Consider the following 20,623-nt stretch of genomic DNA (forward strand, 5'->3'; position numbering starts at 1 on the left):
ACCGACTAAGAACTGTTTTGACGTGTCACGCAATCTGCTTTTCTTACTCTCTCATTAGTGAGCTATGACTTATTGAATTAATTTTCGGAGTGTACCGCGTAAGAATAACACAGTACCCTTTGCTTTCGTTTAGATACCCATTTGTGATATATGATTTTATAATGGCCTCGCTCTGGTTTCGCGGCGACGTTGACCGACATCGGTGTTTGTTTTAATGGGTGAAAGCAGTGTGGGTCTGCGGCACTCAAGTCAGTCAAAAGCTAGTGTTGCACAAGTTTAATTACTTGAGCAAGTTTAATTACAGACTTCTCATTCTATTTTATTCATTCAGCTCCTGTTTTTAATTCAGTCGTATTACGTTTGCACAGCACACTCATCTCCCATGCAGGGTGTAAATGTAAATATTAATCCGCGTCCCTGTCTGTCTGTCTTTCAAAACACACACACATACACACACACCCACACACACACACATATCAAGTGTTCGACGGTGCGCCCTGACCCTGTCAAAGCCCTATGCTTTATTTAGACTTCCCATGATGCCGTTCTGTTCGGGGCACATGGCGGGCGTTTGGCAGGGCAACGGTGAAGGGGGCCCAGGTGTGTGAGCTACCCCTAAAACACCCCCTAATGGTTTTACACAGCCGGACACACACACACACACACGCACACACACACACACAGCCTCGTGTTATAGCCAAGCCACCAGACTGCTAAACAAACGCCCCTGTATTCCCCTTAAACACTTTTTAACCAAATTTCCTCATGGCGGACTGCAGGAAGCGATTTAGTGGGTCACGGGGTCAAATGTTCAACACGCTGGATCTGAACACCCCAGGGTGGGGTCAGGGCGGGGTGTCGGAGAGGTCCAGACGTGGTTGCTGGAGGGGGGGGAAGAAGAGGAAAGAGCGATAGGGGACAAGGGAGGAAGTGTGGAGAGGAAAGGACACAAGGCGACACCTCTCGCGTTCCCGAGAATCCTAGATCTCTGTTTTTCGCTACGTCCCAAAGAGGTGAGAAGATGGAGATGACAAATACAAGCAGTGGAGGAAGAGGAGGAGGTGGAAGAACAGGCACGTACGTCTCGTCAGGCCCAATTAACCGCGGGAATACGAGCCGAGCCGAGGGCTTTGAGCGCCGCCTCTCAAAGCCTCCTCAGAAACGTAACGGCGGAATACTAAAAGGCTTTCAGAGGTGATGGGGTTGTAACCGAATCGCCGCCCATGTATAGGACAGTTGCCTAAAGCAGTAAACTGTGCGGTGGAAGCGGGCCCGCTCCGGATAGCTGCGGCCATCTGTTATTAGGATCACGGGACAGCGGACACCTTCGTGGCAGGTAGAGAGACGACTGTGAAAATGATTATCGCGTTAAAAAACACACACAAAAGGGCCTTGTGTTCCTGGACAGGAATGGTCCGAGGAAAAAACGCAGCCATCTGCTCTTTCATAGGAAATTATTCCAGCGAAGCGTGATGGTGTTGTATTATTTTACTCAAGGAAGATGGACGTTAAATGGACGGACGGATTTAAACTCTGAAACATAAAGCCACTCAAATTTCTGCAGTGGGAGTATGCTATTTTTTGCTCAGCTATTTCTTCCCCAATGGGGTTTAGCATTTTCTTTTCTCTCTGTGTCTTAAGCAGGTTCTTCAAGTTTCTGTACCCCCTAATTGAGACGCTGTAGATTTGCTATTTGCCATTTGTCCAAATTATTATAATCATTGTGGTCACTAGTGGGAAATCTTCTCCGTGAACAGAAAGTGATACATCAAAACCTCTGCCAATGCGCTGAATGGCCTAGTGCAGCTACTACATTTCTAACACAGTCATATTACTCCTTTGCAAAGTCAGGTCACTGAGGTCCAGAGAGGAGCAGATGGTCTTTGCTTGGAAAACAAACCAATATGGACCACAGGACAAAAGAATGTGTGTTCTGTCTCTCTCACATATGCAGCAATACATTCTTCATGAGCATACACTCATCCTCACATCAAGTTTGCTTTATAGCACTTCTGACCTTTGAGTGGAGAGACTTGTCTACATCTCGATTTGTGCATATGCAGCTTTTATACTGTATATATGGACCCTTTGTGCAAATGAGCACAGACAATGGTTGCATGGCTGAGGACAGGTTAGACTTTGAAAAGCATTGACCCCGACGTGATTTGAACACGCAACCTTCTGATCTGGAGTCAGACGCGCTACCGTTGCGCCACGAGGTCCACACCCACATGGGCTGGTCCTATACATGCTGGCTAATCTAGTTCCCATGGGAATAGCAACAGTTGCAAGAACAACCATCTATGGTAGTGAGGAACGGGGCCCTCGCCATTCAGGACTCCTCACAATGCATGCAGAGCTGAACTTTGAAAATTCCCCCTCATAATAAACATTCAAACAAGAACCATTAAATTTTATAACCATATTAAAGCGAGCAACCTCCTCACTCCCTTTCCAGGCCCTTAGTTGCCAAGAGGAGAGTATAGAAAAGAGTCCTGAGGTTCAGTTTATTAACTCACCCTGCTTCATCTGAGAACAGCTCTCCATCAATCAGGCCTAACCAAATTATAAAGCAACAGCACATAACCTATCGGGGAAACACAGCCAAAACGCAAAGCAAAATTGGAATTTATTTGGAGTTATTTGGCTCTAAATAGAATTACACTGTTGCAGATTATCTGGACAGCCTCTCAGTAGAAACGGGTAGATCTGGCTGCACAGAGACAGGCTGTGCACACTAGAAACAAAGCTGTACATTCTTCTGAAATGTGACAGATACACAGATATAAGAGCAGTCTTCTTAAATTATTTAATTTGACACATTTGATACATTTTGGCAGCGAAATGTCATGTAATTTTATGTTTTATTTATCTTCTTTCTCAGGCCCAGATACATGTTTTTTGTTGGCCGTTCTATACCCTTTTCTTCCACCAAATCTGTTGTTCAGGACCTGCACCAATGAATTGAGTATTCCTGTCTCTCCCTGTCTCTCTCCGTCTAGCGAGAGCATAATGATGTGTTAAATACCTTCACCAACTGTTTAACTATGTTCCAGTTCCCATCTACTGGTGTGTGTTGGTAGCTTTTACTGTTCAAATCAGGCAGTTGAGATTAGAGCTAAAGGCACTGATAGTCATTTGATTGGTGCTTATAGCTCATGTTTGCCACTATCCTGAAATTTGATATTCAGATATTTTATTATGCATTGTGTATGCATCATACTACAATTGGAAATGTGTGTATTTAGAACAAAAACCTTCACACACACACACACACATGCACCTGCTCCACATGCATGCATAGACGTACCCATACATGCATACACACACACTAGCCACCATCACACACACCCTGGCCTTCTACCATGATGTCCTTACGCACACTAACACAGCATATAGATAGACCAGTGTGCCCAGTCCATTCCACCAGTAAACTCTCTCTGTAACAAATAGCTGGAGGCTGGAGGGGAGCTCATATAAATACCCATTAGACGCCCCGATTGTCTTACTGCCAGCTTAGGGACGGCGCTCTGCCTGGCTAAATTGAGTCCTGAGTGGCATTCATCAGCGTCCATTGTCATCTTTCCCCCTGCTTCTCTCCCTGGAGGTAATTGACTGGAGAATTATGCCGGCCGACCGGCGCACCTATCGAGAGGACGAGCCGCAGATTGATTAGCTCTACGGCGGCGCGGCGAGCCGCAGAGTGACTGAGATATTGTTATTCTCTGATATGAAACAGCTCTAATGGAGCTGGACGAGGACTGATGATCAGAGGGGCCAGAACGGAATAAGAAAAGCGCTCGAAGCGTTACTAGGGGGGTCGTTTATTCAAGAGGCAACGCTTGGCGCAATGAAAAGGTTGAGCTTCGCGGCATTGTTTGTCATATTTAGGCGGCGGGGGAAGCAACAGTGGGGTTATTACACTGACGGGCCTGCCTGGATGCATTCTCATAGCTGATGATGGCACTATGGCAACACCCTAAAAGCATTAAGGCTGTACTAGGCAACTTTGCACGTTGGCAGCTCCAAATGGCAGTGAGAGGTAAACTGTTTGAAGACTGTTTGAACTCTATTACCTAGAAATCATATAAGCTGACATCAGTAAAGATGTCTGTGAGGCTTTATACCAAAGGATACCAAAGGGATGAGAGACAGCCTGCCTTTCTCTCGAAGTACAACTGTGTTTTTAGGTGTTTAGCCTGTGTTTGGGGTGTTACGAGTGGATGTGAGTGAGTGTGTGGATGAGTGTTGCAGCTGTCTGTGTAATGTGTTTTCTCCGGCGAGAGGGGGCTGTGTTGGGCCTGTGTGCGGTAGAGAGCTCTGGTCCCGGGGGAGGGCGTGGTACTCCAGCTCTGCTCTGCTCATTCACATCAAATCCCCCATGGATGAGATGTATGCACAGACTCCAGATTAGCCCTGCACTGGCCTGCTCATAAACATGTATGCATGCACACAGATTCAGCACACACACATACACCCATATACACAGGTGCATGTGCACACCAATGGTCCTGCAATACACACACACACACACATACACACACGCACACACACACGCCTATGCACACTAGGATACACACACTCACCTTGTCTGCCCCACATGTGACAGGGTGAAGTGATTGCAGCACATTTCCAACCATACTACCACAGCACCTGGAGTGTGAGTCCTATGTGTGTGTGTGTGTGTGTGTGTGTGTGTGTGGCGAGTGTGTGTGTGTGTGTATTCAATTAGGAGCTGTCAGGATAGCTGTCCTTTCCCTCCGCCCCCAAATCAAGCTGTGTCTGGTCTGTAGGGCGCAATCAATTGAGTAAGTGCCTCAGCCTGTAACCACACACACACACACACACACACACACACACACACACACACACACACACACAACATTGGAGAACAGGAGTTGAACTTGCGACCTATCAGCCATCATTCTTCAGCCCGCCGCTGCACTATCTTACCTCTGGAGTCGGTATGATTCACTTTCACACAGCCAGGACAGATTCACCAACAGCTTGATTTACATCCTAGGAAATAAACTCCACAGTCTGAGCTGTTGCTTTAAGAGACTTACAGAACGTCTCTTAAAGGAGAAGTTGGGTTTATGTTTGTGGCTAAGGTGCAAACGTCCTTTACGCCTGGCATTAACATGCATCTTGGGCGTGTGGATTATCTCTGGGTAGAGCTTATCCACATACAAATGCACCCAAGGAGTATTGAAGATGGGTAGATAGAGCGTTCGCATGTAAGCCAATCCGCATGCATCAGCGATGTAAGCGGAAATGATTGCCTGCGCAACGAGTTTTCATTGTCGTGCACTCTCGCTGCGATGCCTGGTTTTATCCGTATTTATCATAATCTTCGCAATGAAACTGTACAACTTACACATACAGCAGTATGCAGTTGCCAGTTAGTTTACTGTAGCAGTGAGGTGTGCTGTTTGAGGAATGCTGTTGTCGTAGAAAAGTGTTGATGTGAAAGAAAATCGCTGCTGGCAGGTGATACCTTTTACAGTATCTCCACAAGTGTCAAGTTTTCAGGAATTAAGACAAGCGGACTTAGTGTTAGACTGACAACCATGCATTTTTGGAATTACACAGCAGACTTTCAAAGGATTTCATAAGCCCAAGGGTTAGAAAATCCCTCCAACCTGCGAGGACTGTGCCAACTTCAATTCAAGGAAAAGCACGAAAATTACCCAAACTGGAGTGATGAGGTTTTCTCTTGACAGCAGAGAAATGCAACGTCCCCTAGCGCCTGAGATTTCTTGCGAGGAAGAGGTATCAGAAGAATAATTTTGCATGAGGTTTGAGTTTGTCATGCTGGTGATTTTGCATTTAGTGAGGAACAGAGCAAATGAATTTCAGTCTGGGTATAGACACACAACTTAAATATCAGGTGTAAGTGAGAGGTGAATTGATCATAGCTGGATAAAATCAGGACATAACATATTAATTCAAAGTATAGGTGCACCATTTTTGTTAGATTTACCCCTCTGCTGATCTCCCAGTGGTGCGGTCGGTCTCTCCCTACCTCCTGCGTGGTCGGATGGTTTCTCCCCGGCGGCCCTTGAGAGAGAGAGAGAAAGAAAAAGAGAGAGAGAGAAAGAGAGAGAGAGAGAGAGAGCTCGGGCTGATGAAAGCGACAGTGACACCGGGCTTATTGCCTACTCAAACACACACAGCCGCCGCCACACGCAGCCTGACCCAGTAATAGAGGCCAATGAAATCTGCTCATTGGGAGCAGGGGAGCCGCTCGTCGGCGCGGTAACTGAGCCGAAACAGTCTCATTCTGCCGCTGTCATACACCGAAAATGGGCTGACTTCAGTCACGGCCGTGTTAGGGCCTTGCGAGGTTCCTGCCACTTCTCCGCTCCGGCTGCGGCGGCGTTGACACTGGAGATGAGAATTTATGGTTTTACGCGGCCGAAAGCCAAACGGTTCTGACATGCAATTTCACCTGGGTTGAACGCGAACCGCGTTTTTATAGAGTTGTACTTTTCCCCGGCTCGCCTAAAAAAAAAGTCAAACCGGCGCTAAGCAGCCCGGGTGAAGGGCCGGTCGAGGGCCTATAAAGTTGACAAATCCGCCCAAAGACACAACAGAGGCTCCCGCCTCGCTGTCGATGTCGGATGAGTTTTTGTTTTTTTTTTCATCCTCCCATATCCTTTGTTTTCCACGCCGTAATCAGATTGCGCTGTAATGAGGCTGTAGGGGAAGAGGAGGACAATTATGTGTTCAAAATGAGCTCAGCTCCTCTGCGGAAAGCTTTTTTTTTTTTTTCCTTTTCTTTCACATGGCTGTGGGAGATGCTGCTTGGAAATGGCCCAGATTGCTCCCCACAGGGCTTTAACGTGGCTGTCTAGTGATTGCGCAGCGTGATTTGGGGGATCGGATCCCGCCATACACGTGATTTTGTGTCATTTTGTCAAGTGGCGCTAAAAAAACAACGGTCTGGCAAACTAAAACCGCCTGTGTTTGGAGAGGGTTGCCTACCAAAGATTAAAGTCCACAGCATCCAGTTCCTCCATGATAAATACATTAGGAATATGGCCGACCTCTCCACACTTCATGTCACTAGACAGTCAGTCAGTCACCGTGAATGATGCAGAATGCTACAGCGCTTCCTACATCCCATTTCACCGTGGACGTACATGTCATGGATTACCGTGGATTTGGAGATGAGCTTACCCTCCGCCCTATCAAATGTCACCATCCGACCATCCTGAGGGCCACTTTATGTGTGTGTGTGTGTGTGTGTGTGTGTGTGTGTGTGTGTGTGTGTGCGTGTGTGCGCACTAAGCTGGCCCCATGATCCCATGCAGAGCAGTGGAAGAGATCTTTTTTCGGGGTCAACCGTGAACAAATCACCACAAATCATACTTTTTTAGTGCTTGTGTCTGTCTGTATTTCTGTCTTTCTCTCTATTTGTGCGTTTGCATTTCTCATCTGTCCGTCCGTTTATGAGCCTATCACAAAGAAGTATTGTGTTTATAGCCCGGGAGGAGCTGTACATCTCATCAGCAAACTTTCCTTGGCATGTCTCTTTTACCATTGTGACCAAAACGAGAAACAAAACCCTTCCTTTTCTTGACAGAAAAAAAAAAAAAGTAAAAAAAAAAACAAAAAAAAACAATATTTCTATTTCTGCTCTCTCCCTCTCTCTTTTTCCTCCTCCTCCTCTCCCATCCGGCTCTATGTCTGGAGGGGTCTTGGGAGCGGAGGAAAGCCCTGTCTTCTTGGAGCCTTATCTATCGCGCAGCTTTCCCTCCCGCGAACGCCCCGCGAACGCCCCGAGACACGTCGGAATTAACATAATTTCCAATTTGCCGTGTTAATTTGTTTTTTTTTTATATATATTTTTTTTTTCCCGAAACATGTTTACTTCCGAAGTCTACATCCGCCGCAATACACGGCGAAGGAGAAGGGCCGTCTTCTTTCGGGAAGTTGCCGCACAAACAGCCCGCTTTCAAATTCGAGTTTGGCTCTTTGTTGTTCACCGCTGGGGGAGTTTGGCTAGCAGCAATAGGCGTACAACACAATGCGTAATCACAATTAAAACGAAATTAAGTGCAGAGACATACAAGACGCATTTAATGAAACAATGGAAAGAGCAGAGGCATGTGTAGCTGTTCTGGTCAACAGCTTGTATCGGTACTTTTCCTTCTTCCCGCTGCTCTTTGTTGGCTTATTTCCTCTCATCTTTGGGAAACTGCATCTTCACCCACATAGGGAACAGCTTGTTCCCCTGCATGCTTTCCACATTATTTACTTGTTGCTTCTCTTCTGTTCATCCTAGAACTTTCTTTCCTCTTTCTTTCTGCATCTTTTACGTTTTGTCCGTTCATCCGCTTTGCTTTTTCTCTACCTCCAAAGCTAATAAACTCTTTAGTCAAGTAATAAACTACTGCATTTGGATTTAGAAATGTTCTCTGTCCGTGGCAATTTTTCTCATTTTTCAAGTTTAAAACCCACTTATTACAGCATTATGGATTGGATCAATAACAGGCACTAATTTCAGTCTAACAATAAAAAGGGTAGGCAGCTCAGTTAATGCAGTGTGTCTGTACTTAAGGGCATGAAAGATCACACTGAATTAAATGTCAGTAATTGAAGAATCCTCTGTGGAAAGGGAAAACTGTTCTGGCCAATGCAGTCCTTGCTCCTTTTCTCCATGATCTCTTTTCCTGGTGTCACTCTTTTCTGTTTCATTTACGCCTGCATTTTTTTTTTCTTAGAATTAAACAAGTTGGATAATCAGAGTTCGTTTTACATTTGTGAAGCAGAAAGCTCGTCTCCCTTTCTCCCCATTTGGCTGTTTCTATCTCTGCTCCATCTCATTGTTCAGTGGATGCCGGTACTTGACCTATTTTACTTCCCTACGCACTGGGCATGTTTTTTTTTTCTTTTTTCCTTTTTTTTTTGAGGGATTCAGTTGCTACCACTCTCTTTCTTTGTCTCTCTCGCTGCCTCTTGCTGTACCTCACTCTCGCTCTTTCCCTCTCTCTCGCTTCTCCTCCTCCGTCAACTCCATCCTGTTTTGCGTCTCATCTGTATTCTCGGTTCCATCACAATGCGGTTTTTACTCCTCCCCTCCCCTCCTCTCCTCCCTCCCTCCCCCTGTCCTCTTCTCTCCTCTTATCTCCTCTCCTCTTCCCATCTCCTCTCCTCCTTTCCTCTCCTCCTACACCCTCTTATCACCTTTCCTCTCCCCCTCTCCTCTCCTCCTATCTCCTCTCCTCTCCTCCACGTCCGTTCCCTGTCATTTTAACCCCTCCGCCACCTCCTCCTCCCTTCCACCCATCCGCTCACCAGTAAGCGATGCTGGGTTGCCTGGATACTCGTTTTCTCCCCTCCGTAAAAGTGTGTGTGTGTGTGTGTGTGTGGGGGGGGGGGGTGGTGGTGAAGGGATGGAGGACGGAGGTGGGGAGAAAGGAATCAACCACAGGGCTACAGACTCACCGAAGAGAGACGGAGGGAGAGAAAACGGAGAGATAAAGGGGGTTGGGGGCCACTGTCAGTCTTTCACCGGGTCGGCTTGCTGCGATCCCTCCTTTTTTTCCCCATCTTCTCTCTTTCTCTTTCCATTTTTATTTCATCGTCTCCTCTCTTAAGTACACCCCATTAGGAAATATAACAGAGCCTCGGCTGTAGGTGTACATATTTGTTTGAATTATTGATTCATTTGATTAATGTGAATTATTGATAGGGGAGATAGGGAGAGAGTGAACTTTCTCTACAGGTGAATCCACTGTATTATCCCTCCACACACACACCTCTCTCTCTCTCTCTCTCTCTCTCTCTCACTGCAGATGTTTGCATCGTGCCCCTCGCTCACCCTCCCTCCCCTTCATTTCTTCCCTCATAATAACCTGTGCCAGTCTCCGTTACCAAGACAACCACTCCATCAGCCTCTCACGGCTTTGCTGCCAATAGCATTGCTGACAATCCACGTGTGTGTGTGTGTGTGTATGTGAGTGCGTGCGCGTGTGTGTATATGTGAAAAATATGCCTTTTCCGCTCTGTATTGAAGACCAAGAGTCAGTTGATTGAACATTGATTACTTCCAGAGTGTGTCTAACCTCCGTACACAGGTGCATCCTGGGATGTAGTGGAGGGTAAACCCACCTAAACTCAGTGTGCTCACCTTTCTAGAGCTTAATTATGCAAAACTCATACAGTATACATCATAGTAAGTGGCATCAAACTGATGTAAGTTGTATCAGTCTGGGTCTTTTAAGGGGAAAAGCATAAATGAATGATAGTATGATTGATTTTTGTTTATACTGGTGGTTGTTTGCCTTATGATGATCACCAGCTGGGATCACAGTTTACCCACCTTTTTATTTACCACTACATCAGTGGGTCCATCCCTTTTCACATGATAATGATAACCTTGCTTTTCATTCAGCCGTATTGTGTTTGCACGACACACTCAAATCCCACATGGATTGTCTGTTGATATTAACCTGTCTCTCCCTCTCTCTCTCTCTCTCTCTTTCTCTGTCTGTCTGTCTTTTGTTCCCGGTGCCTTGCTGCTGCCTGCTGTGTGTGTGTGTGTGGCGCGCCTCTGATCCTACAGGTAAGTTATTTCATGCTCCTTAGTCTCAGAAGCCTCTTTCATCACTGTGTTCAAACCAAGAGCCAGCCTGTCATGAACAGAGAGAGGGCCGAGCCCGGCACGGCCACGCATCACAGGCAACACACAGCAGTCACAGACCACACACACACACACACGCACACAACACACACACACCACAATCCACTCCCCTTTCTTCCAGTTTGATCAAACACTTCCCCTTTTGTTCTCCATCTTCCCCTCTCGTCCTCTCTGGCGCTCGCCGTGGCGATGCCATTTCATTCCTTTCTCCCGGTGGGTGCCTGTTTTTATTATTATGGGATGTTTGTTCATCCCAGTCCACAATAATGGGCCCTGTGTGTGTGTTGTGTGTGTGTGTGTGTGTGTTGTGTATGCGGTGTGAGACAGCGGTGTTGATGAATGGGCTGTCAGTGCTGGATCCAGATGGAAGCAGGCCTTGTCTAATAGGATTCCATGAAGACAGAGATCCCAGTAGGGGAAGGGAAGAGTGGCCGCCTGGCCGAGCGAGGCAGGCTCAATGGAGAGAGAGAGAGAGAGTGTGTTCAGAAGGCTAAAGGCAGGAGAGAGACAGGAGACTTAGACCTCACACAGGCCGACACACACGCATGCACACACACAAATACTATGTTTACAAATACACGTGTATATATGATATGATATGCACATATATGCATCCCAACATGCATGCATTCGCTGACGGTGTGTACATGCAGGTGTATGTGCACATACACAGACATGCATATACATACACACATATATATGTACACATGCTTGCTCCCAAAGCACACAAACACCAGTGCTGTGAACAGGTGATATCTTAATGTTTTCCTAAATAAATAGTCATCATAGTTTGGTTTACATATTTTTAAAAACATAGCAGTGAAGTGAAGTGATGTGTGTGTGTAAAAAGAAAGGCAAAAACAGAAACAGAAAGGAGTAAAAAATTACCATTTCATGCAGGAAAGACAGAAAGTGCCATGAGGCTCACAACAAAACTTCCAACCTTGAGAGAAACAAATGAACAAAACAACGAAAAATGAAATAAATGCCTGTGTCTTATAAATGCCCAGTCAAAAGATTCAAAAATACAAGACACAAAAATATTAATTCATTCCATCTAGTATTGAATCTTAAAATCTTATTTTTTAAACAAGTAAAAAAATCTGCCAATGAGAGTTATTTTCACTTGTTCCTAATGCAAATCAACTTGAATCTTGTCATTAGATTGATCTGATTTCTTTCTAGGAAATTCCTAGTGAGACTACACTGGAAACAAGTCAACTTATTTTGCCCAATTGGCAGAATGTTTCACTCATTTTAACATATTCACATTGAAATAAAAATAAATGACTCATTAAGATGGACATTTTTTGCACTTGCGCGCGCTCCTCTTTGGGTCCCGGAGCCAACCTAAACAGTGTGTGAAAGGGTCCATTCAACAGCAGCGGGAGGCTGCTGGATGGATCAGCGCAGGTCTATCCATGCACCATATGTGGCCCTGTCCTCCTTCTGGGGGGGCAGGGGCGCCTCTGAAGACCAAAGCTGTCTGAGTGATGGAAGACAGGCAGGACGGAAGTCAGACCAACTATAGATAGCTGCACATCTGACAGCCACTTTGATTGAGAGCAGATTTGCTTTTGTGCCAGAAGTGGTTTGAAGAGAATAGCTATTAACAGGATGACACCCTTCTTCCATCTGTGCCAAGCTATTACGTTATTTTTTTACTGTTGCCATTTTTGCACATGATTTACATTTGACATTTTTACTATTATAGATTATATACTCCGATTTTATTTTCATTTAAAGGTGCTAGCATGTTAAACATCAATATATCGTCAAATTAACTAATTACCATAAACAAATGAGACGTAGCCTCATTTCATGTCAGTAGTATTGTTAGTGCTAGTGTTTCTCAAAATTAAAACCACATTTCCTATAAATCCTGTTGCTTACTGTCGCAAAGAGGATATTGCATCTTCAATCAAAGGTTTTCTCTTTGGCTTTACTGAAGAGGATTAACATGTTGGAAGTGATTTTTCCATCGGCCTTTCACTCCTTCCACCATCTGCCATCACCAGAGACTCTGAAAGTTTTAGATCCATTTGCACTGGAAGAACCACTTTGTGCCATAAAGCAATCCAGCAGATTTCCCGCAAAATCCGACCTCAAACATCTGAGTAACGAACAAACCACATATGCAGGATTTAACGTTACAGTCTTTTGCCAGAAGAAGCGTCGACTCATTCACAGTGGATTTCTGATCCGCTATCTGTTTAGCATAACAGGCTGTTTTCCAACATCAGTTTGTATGCTAAGTGGACCTCACACAAGCTGTTGGAGTTTTTGCTGTTGGCCAGCAGTCAATGGCCACATTAGTAGCTTAACAGCACTTTGACACAGCTTGAGGAGCTTAGAGAATGAACATCACACTAACATCCCAAAATATCAGACAAGTGTCATCAACACCACCGCCCCCTCCTTCACAAAACATTACCCAAACAAAAGATCCCTTTAGGTGATGTAAGGGTCTTTGTCCTTCTGTCTTCATTTCACAACATATTTCACAACAGATATTTCCAGCCAAGCAAATCTTGTTGGTCAAACAGGCGTTCCAACTGAACTTCATCACTTGTCATGGAATTAATGACTATGCGAGAATGCACGCTTATCACCGGAGAGATTGTTGAATATTATCATGCAGACATGCATTACCCTTCGTTTTGACAGTGTTCTCAAACATATCCAACTGCTCCCAGATGTGAATGTGTGCAGCTCCCTGATCAACAGATACATTATGAAACGCCTAAGTGCTGCAAATGTAATCTACACTGAAGCTGTGGTGCTTTAAAGAGCTGCTGCTGCTGTAGAACTGTTTTTAATGACAGTAATGCTGTTATGTTTGTTGATTAAAATCATATGCAATTTTAGTCTGCGAGTAATTGACTAAATTTAATCGGTATGACATGGCTAAAAAACCTGCTAGTGAAAAGACATTTTTATCAAGACTACACTGCAAAAAATAGCAATCTTAAGTAATTTAGTCTTGTATTGAGTCTTAAAATCGTATATTTCTTTCTGAATCAGGCTAATCAGTGGTAAACCAGGGAGCTAGTTAACGGTCTTGTTTTACCTTCTCATGACGTACTGATGAAAATGATAGCTAACACCCTCCTTGGTGTTATTCCTATGTTGTAATGATATGCCGGAAAGAGTGAAAGGTGTGATCATGTAACTGAAAAGAGTCTGGAAAAGACTATTATAATGTATTTCAGTGTCATTGGCACCTCTGAGTACCTGCAGGCGGGGTGAAACCTGTGATACCTTTCAGTCTAAATTAGACCAGCAACATGGAAAGAAGTGCATTAAAAAATAACACCTGTCTTTTGCTCAGTTTCAGGCAACTTGTTACAATAAATCCCCCAAATTTGCCCAAAATGGATTGTCAGAATACTGATGGATGGGTGAGATGAGATGTTAACTGTCAATTTTAAAGTAATAATTGAAACTTTTTCATGTAAATAAACATCAGGGTTGATACTCTCTATTGCTGATTGATGAAACACATTTTAATGTCAGGTGTAAATGTAATCCAGCTAAATCAGATCTGCATACATGCATACCAGGTGGAAGCAGATTCTCTATTGATATTAACCTCATTCTCAGTCTGTCTCTTTATTTCTGTAATTTTCTATCAGTCTCTCGCTGTGTCTTTGCTGTCATCAGGGTGTAGAGTTGCCTCCTAAGTCTTTGTCCTGATGAAACCAGTGTCCTCGTTGCTCTCTGCCACCTGGTTGTGTGGAAGATGAGAGGTTTTCTCAGCCTGTCTCATCCACAGGGGCGATGGATTTTATTATTCTTTCTGATTCCTTCTATTTGATGAGGAGCGGCCAGTGTGGGGTCACGCCACTCCCTTCACTTTGTCGTTTTACTCACGCACACACACACACCCACACACACACACACACACACACACACACACACTCATACACACACACTCATACACTTGCCTCAAGGGAACACACTAAGGCATAATAGGCAGATGTAGGAGCACACTTTCTCATGTAATGGCACACATACATGCATGAACATGTGCACACACTCATAGGCACACTCTTCCTTACACATACACACACACACGTTCTGGCTCTCACTGGCTCTCGCACACAGACATACACATAGACACACACACACACACACTGCTCCCTCTTCCTCCATCTTATTCCCCCCTAATTGCTGGATGCCGTCTCTCGCCCCTCATCCAGCCTCTCTGGCAGCTTTTACTGTTAGACGCTTTTAATGGGAGCTCAGAGTACGACCAGCGCCATCTTTCTTTCCCTCCTCTTTTCTTTCAGACTAGCAGCCTTCAATGGGTCTCTTGAAGGCCATTGTGCGTGTGTGTGTGTGTGTGAGAGAGAGACAGACAGAGCGAGGCGAGGGAGAGGACCAGCTGTGAAGTGCGCTAATAGGCCAGCCCACCCCGATGTCGCCGTCTCGCACGGCCACCGCTTCCCTCTCCGCCCCGCCGCCCCGGTGCCTGATGGGAACTCAAGCAGCCTCCTCAGAGAGGAATAACACTCTTGGCATTGTTAGCCGGAGAAACGGAGAAAGACTGGGCAGGAGGGAGAGAGAGAGAGAGAGAGAGTGAGAGAGAGCGCCGGATTGTGTCTGATTTTGCTGAATTACAACTTCTTCTTGTAATATTTACATCTTTAAAAATTGACAGTCAACACCTTTTCTCACTTGTTCCCCATCCACCAATATCCAGACAATCCATTTTGACAAGTATGTTACGATCCAAGCTGACTGCCACCTGTTTCACTTGGATGCACCTCCTAGTTGGATCCATGTGTGAAAGTTGATTTTAATTTCTGTAGTTGCTATTTACACTTTGTTGTTAACAAGGCCAAATGTGTCTCTGACCGCCTCCGGAGTTGTTTTGGGTGATAATTTACACCTGGATTTACTTTTTTCCCCTATCCGATTACAGTCCAATCGCCCAGGTTGTGGAACGAGGTTCCAAGTATAAAGGGAAGAGCAAAAGAAAAGGAACATGGAGAGCCGTGGCCCCGTGTTGTATGAATGGAGAGGCGAGAAGCTTCTTTTTGTAGAACGCTCTCCCTGTTTTCCGCACCTTTTGTCTGTCGCCACTTAATTGTGTAAAGTGTGGGATTCGCAGTTTGGTGAGCCCACAGCCCTCCACTGAGCTGATCAAAAGAGGCAGAGCCAATAGAGATGAATGGCTGCAGATGGGGAGCAGAGAAGAGGGTTTATTAAACACTCCTTTATTTCATTGGGGTCTCTCTCTGTCTGTCTCTCTCTCTCTCTCTCTCTCACACACACTCACACACACACGCATGCATGCACACACACACACAGAGACACTCACTCTATTTCTGAATCTCCCTCTCTGCTTCAGTAGGGCTCAATGAGCACACACACACCACATCTCTCAATTCAAATTTTCTCATTTCAATAATTTTACTGGCATGACTGTTAATCATAAACAATACTGCCAAAGCAGTAAAACCAACAATCAACAGTTTATACATTCAAATCATATGAAACTATTAGGCTAGAAAACACGTAGTATAAAATAGTATATAATCACCTATATGTATAAAAATGATTAATAATTTGGTTTGGAAACAATAGCACATAATCACCAATCTCTCTCTCTGTATATCTTTATCATTCTCAGTCTCCAAGCTTTCTTTGTCTCCTCCTCCCACCCACCCCCCAACTCCACCCCCCCCCACTCAATATCACAGCAGTAATACCAGCACTTCATGTGCAAATATTTGATTCAGACGTCAAATCCCCAATCACACCGATCAATCTCTCAGATATTACCGTTCAACTGAAAGCCTGCCGCCAAGCGCATCAATTTTGACATTTTCCTAGACATATCCCTTCCCTGCGGGTATATCAAATCAAAGCTTTTTTAATATTGGGTAAATATTCCCTTCATCCACTCGCTGGGTGACGAGGGAGGCTTGTCTCATAAAGCCGTTGAAGTTGGATAGGTATCGCACAACGCCGACTGGCGACGGTTTCCTCGCGTTGTATGGATTCTGAACTGCATTGTCTAGATCGCTCGGTTATCTCCTGTACCCTCGATGCCTGGTTTTCCTCTCTTTTCACCAAAAAATGCAGGTTACAAACGCAGAAGGAGACGGGAATTCAAATCACCTCCTAATTGCGCCTGAAAGCGCACCGAAATAACAAGCCCAAAATGCCTGGAAAACAAGAAAAAAAAAATGTCTGTAGCCCACGTATCACCAGGCTAATTAGGCAGAGCCAGGCATTCTGAATGCATAGCTAATGAGCGCCTTCTCCATCTCTGCCGGGATCACCCGGCACGTCTAATGGTCACATAAATTCTCATTTATAGGTCATAATCTGTCATTTATGTACACAGGCTCCCCCAATTAGAGGCCTGGGCCCTTCAGACTGATGCCTCTCTGGGGGATTCACAGCTCTGGTACCCTGGCACTCACAGAGCCCCATTAGTGACAGACCCCGACCTGGCGTCCAGGCCGACCCTGGAGGACTGCGGAGAAACTGGCTCATAAATGAAGTCGGTACCGGGGACTGGTTCCAGGTGCTTGTTGTGACAGTCCTAGGTGTCTGTCTGCTCCTGTGTCTACCTGTTCAAACGGCATGGCACTTGGCATGGGACCAGCATGGAAGCTGGGACACCTGCGAAGGAAAGACAGGAGCTGGGATCGGCCTCACCACTCCTCACGTGCTGCCATTTGCTTTTCTTGTGTTGCCATTTTGGAGGACAATTACTATTCTATTATCGTTGGCCAAGCGTTTATATGGAGCGCGTGGCCAAAATTAGAATTGTAAATAGATCATAAACCTCGACCGAATGCCGCTCCGCGTTAATTAGAATGGAGACTGTGAATTGCCAATGAATGGGGACATTTAACCAAGCCCCCGCGGAATCACCTAAAGGCCAAGCAAACGCATTCCCATGACCCCGACAATGTTGCGCGCATTTGTACCCACGGTGCAGGAGATCCAGGCGCCCAGCTGTGCCTGGGACACGGTCAGTCCCAGAAAGCTTTCGGGGCAAGTCGTAAGTTTTAATTAACTACTCATGCTGACGGGGAGACAAAGCCGCATGGTTTCATGGTGCTGAATCACTCCTGGACCATAGACAAACATCCTCTTACACTTGAGATGCCAAACCACTGCCATATATGTAATGTCTTTGTACATGTTTGGCCATTTTTGTATGTGCCTGTGAATGTACTTTAGAAGTGGCTTATGAAACAGTATAACAGCAGAGGGAAGGTTGCTTTTGCAGGTGTGGACAGGCCTTATTCATCCTCGAACCTCACCGGAGTAATGGAGTGACACTTGAGTTTTACTTTTAGAAATGTCTTAACTCAACTTGCACATCACTATGGGGATTTTCCCTAGTTAATAAGCAAAAATAGCTCCACGCTCTCGCCTGAGTTACACGGAAAGGATGGTGTGAGATAAGCCACAAATAAGCGCCGTGCCGTTTTATGGAGCTGATGAGGTCATCGCTGCACTGCTGGTGTGAGGAGAGAAAGCGAGGGAGGATGTGTGACCTTAATTTACTCTCTGCTTGGCTTGTACATTCATTTATGGAAGGCAGAGCGTTTCAGCTGGCACGGTTTGCTAATCTGCCAACACTTAATGGTTGACTGCATGGATGAGCTGATGAAGTCTACTGTACCTTGCTTGGCACCGGAAGATGGTGAGGTGGGTGGCACTCATTTTAAAAGACAATTGTAAAGTGAAAGATTCACAGCTATTGCCATGACGTCAGAACTTAACTCAAATTCAGAGTGGATTATGCACTCATTCATACGTACAGTATTAGTGGATTAGCACTCTTAGCATCACTTCAGTGCTATTGCCTTGTACTTGCACTATCTGGAAAGGAATATAGAATTAAAAAAATTGAAAAAAGTTAAATCTTTAGAAATGCTATTTCAACACGTACTCACATTCATAGTAGTGTACAAAGCAATAGGGTTTCTGTCCAGAATCATCCAAAATAAACTATTTTTTCTACAAGTTGCTGCATTGAGTTTTTATAATAAACCTCCTGTCCTTTAAAATGGCATAGCTTCTACCTACCATAACATCTACCGTGAGTCACGGTGTCAGACATAGCTGAAGACAAGTTGGTCTTAATGGAAAGAGAAGGCAGAGCCCAGAGGTCAAAGGTGAACTGCCCACATTGTGATGACCCCAGGACGACCCGGGCTAGTTAGCCCCTGTTGACCCATTCCCCATACGAGCCACTGCTGCTGCTTTTCCAGGAAGTCCATTTGGATGCTTTCAGCTTCAGTTCACTCTGGAGACCCCTCTATTCTCCACGGTGTGTCATCGCGGCCACATTTTCTCTTTCTCTCACTCTCTTTCTCAACTCCTCTCTCTCTCTCCCTCTCAGTCTCTCGCCCCTTTCATCCCATCTTTCTCCTGTTCTCTCTTTGTTGCTCTCTCAGAACGGGCCCAGAGAGCCGGTTTATAGAAGAGGAGGGCAGGAGGGCATCCCTCCTCCGTCATCTCTGTCAAATGGTCATTGCACTTGGTTTATTCTGGAATGGAAGAATGTCTGATAGCACCACAGAGAATAGAAAAAGGCCGAGGAAAATAGGCCAGGCTAGTGGTTCATAACCCCAGCTTGTTATTCAGTTATACTCCATATTCCGTTCCAGTGTTCTGTAATCACAGACTTACCGTAAAAGAGCAATGCTTTTACCGCATTGCCAATGTTTTGTTTCTTGAACCATCATTCGCAGGAAGGATGCTAATGGTACGGTCCAAGTCCTAGCTGTGGGCCAGCCAGCTGTGTTGCAACCTAAGCCCTCCGAGTCGAGCCAGAAAGCCAGTGCAGGTCAGTGTCAGCGCGTGGGCGTTTGGTAATTTACTTTGTGTAAAGCGCTCTCTAGAGGGGCTTCTCTTGGGTTCTGTTACCAGACAAGGAGAAGAGGAGACGATTGTGCTGCGGTTCAACTCTAAATCGGTGGGAAAAAGCTCAAAGACCACAGTGTTTGATGCCTCTCTAGGATACAGGCCAAACACAGTCTCTTATTTGGGAGGTAAAGATCTGAAGGACAAGGGGCTATGTGGCCAGATCTGCCATTCTTTTTGGGTTTGAAAGGCCAGATGAGGAGTCAGGGTTGGAGTGCCGGGTAAAACAACAAGCGCTGTCGGAAATATGAGAAGTTACGTTCAAGGTTAAAGTAGGAAAACACGGGAAGAGCAGGTTGGGTAAATATCCAAATTTATTGGCCCTGTGTCATTAACTGACTAATAAAACCTGGCAACCGATATATTGCTCTTACTGCTCTACCACAGTGTGTTTATACACTGTATTGAAAGAGTTATTGAGGCTTTGATGCAGCCTTGACTCTGCTATTATGCTCTTGTTGACATTCATTTCTCAGATGATGCTGCAGTCTGCATTGGTTAGCGGTTAGCTCTGAATAATGCATATTAAGTAATGAGCTGCCCAAATGGATCAGTGGGCAGTCAGTTAGGGCCATGCATAAAGCAATCAATTATTCGATCAATAGCCCTCATTAGGCCGTCATATAGTTAAGCTCTATGTATGGGCCTCTTGTTGGGATGAATAATTTAGAGCCCTCAGAGGAAAATGGGAAGGCTGGCCCAGTTCGCTGCCTTCACATGTCTGATGTCGCCTCCTTCACCAGCCACAAGTAATGAGGAACCGGTCATTCACTTGGGATGAAGACTCCAGGACTATCCATCATGGAATGGTAACATCTGGCATTATGTTGTACTTGTGCAGGGTGTCATTCAAGCTTGTATACTGTACTTTAAGTCATTTAGCTGACAATTTAGCTAGCTAGCAATTTACGAGTGAGCAGGAAGGGATTCAGTGATTTGCTCAAGGACACCTCAACAGGACACATGGCTGTTGCTGGGGTCAAATCTGGGGCTTTCTGGTACAGGACGGTCTCCCTAACCGCTGGCCTGCTCTGCTGCCCACACACACTTCTTTGCTGTGACCTAACCCTG

General features: G+C 45.3%; 1 protein-coding gene and 1 non-coding gene across 2 annotated transcripts in view; one reads left to right on the forward strand and one right to left on the reverse strand.

Moving 5' to 3' along the window:
* Positions 1–20,623, forward strand: part of LOC139657746 (partitioning defective 3 homolog) — a gene marked incomplete at its 3' end in the record, with an annotated part of 222,588 nt that overhangs the window by 78,272 nt on the left and 123,693 nt on the right. The window lies entirely within an intron of this gene.
* Positions 2,151–2,222, reverse strand: trnaw-cca (transfer RNA tryptophan (anticodon CCA)). Its single transcript has one exon. It is a non-coding gene; the product is annotated as a tRNA-Trp (tRNA).

Source organism: Centroberyx affinis, unplaced genomic scaffold, assembly GCF_046629955.1.
Source record: "Centroberyx affinis isolate AG114_WGS23_722 - 3 ecotype Tasmania unplaced genomic scaffold, CSIRO-AGI_Caff_v1 ptg002748l_1, whole genome shotgun sequence".
Classification (NCBI taxonomy): Eukaryota; Metazoa; Chordata; class Actinopteri; order Beryciformes; family Berycidae; genus Centroberyx; species Centroberyx affinis.